General features: G+C 44.6%; 1 pseudogene; it reads left to right on the top strand.

Moving 5' to 3' along the window:
- The first annotated feature begins 1,708 nt into the window (after positions 1-1,708).
- On the top strand, positions 1,709-2,151 carry LOC108534704 (40S ribosomal protein S15a pseudogene; annotated as a pseudogene).
- The last annotated feature ends 1,718 nt before the right edge of the window (positions 2,152-3,869 follow it).

Here is a 3,869-nt window from a genome sequence, read left to right as displayed (position 1 = left end):
CTGCTCACCAGGGAAGATCTATGCAGAGGCGGCACAGGGTTGGGGTGCGGGGCATTCGGACACCCCACCTACTAGTCATGCATCCTTGAGTAAGTCGCTCAGACTCCCTGAGCCTCAATTTCCTCACCTGTAAAATGGGATGAGTCAGGTGTGCGGAGACAGCGAGGAGGCCTTGCAGGGAGCAGGAAGGGAGGAGGCGTTTTCTCCAGCTCAGCTTTAGGAAGCAGAACACAGCTGCCTGTCTGCAGCCTTGCTGCCAGAATCGAATCAGGCAATACCAGGTTGGGCAACATTAAAATTGTCACAAGAGAGGGAAGGAACAAAACAATGTTTTGGGGTACGTACTGTGTGTTTTATCCACCCTTTGTCTCCTTTATTCCTCAAACTCCTTCAGGTAAATACTGATACCCCTAAATGTACGGACGAAGAAACTGAAAGTCACAGAGACCAGGGGCGGGTGGAGGATCCCTCCAAGTTCACGCTGGAAGTTCAGCCTCAGATTAATTTCTGCCCTCCCCAAGCTATTTGACACGACCCGCTGCAAAGGACTGTGATCTAACCTTTTTTTAAAATGTTTTCTTTTGGTTGTCAGTTTTAATTTGTATAGCTGTATTATTATCTAAGCATAAAGTAAATTTAAAATCTATTTTATGATCACATAAAATTGACAGGCCAGAATATTAGTGCATGCAATCTCTTTCTAATTAGGAAGTAGATGTGGTATTCAACAAATTAATTGATTCTTTGGTTCTTAAATTGTTGTTTAGTTTCTTTATTCATATACACACACACACAATTTTATGCATATGTATTAAAATGTCTGCGTTCTTTTGTTCCTTTCCTGTTTTCTTGGCTCCTCTTTTCCCCTCAACCACTGCCACCCACATCAGGCTTCAGCCCCACCCCACGGTAATCTATGTTAATAACTCCGTATGTATCTTTTCATATTGTTGGTGCTTATATAATCTCACAGACACATGTACATGCATTTACATAAATGAGAGATGAAGGATTGGCTGTTTATTTCACACAGGTGAAATCAATATCCTACATGTACGTTTCTGAATTCCACATTTCTCTCTCGCCAATCCCTGAAGGAATCCCTCCTTGCCATCCAATAAATAGCTCCAATTTATTGACTATAATGGCTGCTTAATACTCCAGGGTAGGAGTGGACCATTATTTATTCCACCTGTCCACTATCAATTTTAAAATGTGTTTTCCATCTTCTGTCACTACAAATAAACAGCAGCAAATATCTTTGCACATATGCCTTTTATACTGGTCTTTCTATTAATTTAACATTAAGTGAAGCCCCTTAAATAATCTGAAAATCATCTTTGCTGTACAATCACATATAACAAAGCCAGAAAAGAACCTGGAAGAATAAAAGCTCTGGTGACAGAACAATGGATGAATGTTTTCATTTTCTATATTTCCTTTTATTTCATCACACTATTCATGTGGTAGATGAAAGCTAGAGACATATGAGATTTTTTGTTGTTGTTGTTGTTGTTTGAGACAGGGTCTCACTCTGTCACCCAGGCTGCAGTGCGATGGTGCACTCTCGGCTCACTGCAACCTCCACCTCCTGGATTCAAGCGATTCTCCCACCTCAGCCACCCAAGTAGCGGGGCTACAGGCACGCGCCATCACACCTAGCTAATTTTGTATTTTTTGGTAGAGATGGGGTTTCACGCCCTTTCTGCCATCTTTCCGCGCCACCACAATGGAGCGCATGAATGTCCTGGCTGATGCTCCCAAGAGCATCAACAATGCCAAAAAGAGAGGCAAACGCCAGGTGCTTATTAGGCCGTGCTCCAAAGTCATCGTCCGGTTTCTCACTGTGATGATGAAGCATGGTTACATTGGCGAATTTGAAATCATTGATGATCATAGAGCTGGGGAAATTGTTGTGAACCTTACAGGCAGGCTAAACAAGAGTGGAGTGATCAGCCCCAGATTTGATGTGCAACTCAAAGATCTAGAAAAATGGCAGAATAACCTGCTTCCATCCCGCCAGTTTGGCTTCATTGTACTGAAAACCTCAGCTGGCATCATGGACCATGAAGAAGCAAGATGAAAACACACAGGAGGGAAAATCCTGGGATTCTTTTTCTAGGAATGTAATACATACATTTACAAATAAAATGCCTCATGGACTCTGAAAAAAAAAAAAAGAGAGATGGGGTTTCACCATGTTGGCCAGACTGCTCTCAAACTCCTGACCTCAGGTGATCCTCCCTCCTCGGCCTCCCAAAGTGCTGGGATTACAGGCGTGAGCCACCACACCCGGCCAACTCATGTGTTTTATGTGTAACAATCCTATCGTGGTAGGAGAAGGAGGGACCCTTGCCATTAAAAAGTGTATTAACAAGGGGTGAAGTCAGAAATGGCGTCTCCTGGATAGTTGCCACTATTGTTTTAACACCTCCTGATCTGCTCAAAGCCCTTTGGGGGTCTTGGACTGCTGGGGATTCCAGGATGCAGACAGCACATCAGAGGAAGGGCCAGCTAAGGAGCTCCACTGCCTCGTGCCTCAGTTCTGTAGATGGGGCGCCATCCCTCCAGGGCTCAAGAAGATATTTGCTTTCACGTCCATGCCAGCTTGTCAATGCCTACCCATGGAGACCGCCCTGCCCCAACACGATGGGAGGCACATGGAATCCAGAGAAGCCTGCCCTCAAGAAATTCTCTTCTGAGAAAGTTCTGTGGAGCCCTGAAAGAGCAGAGACTTCTAAACCAAACCTCCACAGCCTGACTCCACACGTCTTTACTGAGTGTCCCTTGCGGGCTGGGTACCATCTAGAGGCTGTTGGTGACTAGCAAAACAAGTTTCATTACTGTTTGTGCTTCGGGGAGCAGACAGAAGGTCTTAAACAATAAGCTACAGCAGTGAGAAGACAAGCATAAGAAATTGCTTATCTCATACACTAGGAGGGACACTGAGCTTGTTACAGCTCTCAGAAACAATGGACCCAAAGAAAGCAGAACTTTACAAGCATACCACTCATTCATTTACATCAGCAGATGCCCTTTATGGGCTGCCATTAATTCTCACTCTAGTCATTGTTTTTGCACCTCATGCAATTATCTAAAACAATATTTCCCAAACTTTGACAGTAAGTCAAGTATAAGGAATCTGAAGGTGCGTTCAAATTAGACAAGTTTCAAGGAACATTGGGAGTACTCAACCTTCTCAGCTCGGGTGCCAGGATCTTAGGAAGTGGGAAAGACCAGGCAAGAGCAAAAGGCAGTCTGATTTGGGACTTGAATCTTAGTCTGAGAAATCCAGGCAGCAAGCCATTTCCAGATGGAAATTCTGGTTCCCTTATTGAAGGGAAAAACTCATCTTTCCGAACAATATTGTCCTTCTGTTTAAAAGGGGCTCATGATTTGTTTCTACAAGATAACAGTATAAACAAGAGATACATGATTCGTGCTCTCCTGGAGTTTTGCTAAGTGACTGTGAGACCCCAAGAAAGTTTTTTTTTCCTTTAACTACTGTAAACCTGAATTTCTGCATCTGTCAGGGAGAGGCCTTTCATGTTGAGCTTTCCAAGTATCTGCTCCTGGGGGTTAGGCACTCTGAAGGCACAGGTACAACTTCTTTAAAATAGAACCCATGCCCAGGCTGGACGCAGTGGCTCACACCTGTAATCCCAGCACTCTGGGAGGCCAAGGCAGGCAGATCACTTGAGGCCAGGAGTTTGAGGCCAGGAATTTGAGACCAGCCTGGCCAACATGGTGAAACTCTGTCTCTACTAAAAATTTTTTAAAAATTTTGGCCGGGCGCGGTGGCTCAAGCCTGTAATCCCAGCACTTTGGGAGGCCGAGACGGGTGGATCACGAGGTCAGGAGATCGAGAC

The sequence above is a fragment of the Rhinopithecus bieti genome, unplaced genomic scaffold, assembly GCF_001698545.2.
Source record: "Rhinopithecus bieti isolate Rb0 unplaced genomic scaffold, ASM169854v2 scaffold_11744, whole genome shotgun sequence".
Taxonomy (NCBI): domain Eukaryota; kingdom Metazoa; phylum Chordata; class Mammalia; order Primates; family Cercopithecidae; genus Rhinopithecus; species Rhinopithecus bieti.
The sequence above is the reverse complement of the archived record's forward strand: the minus strand, read 5'-3'. Positions and strand labels throughout refer to the sequence as shown.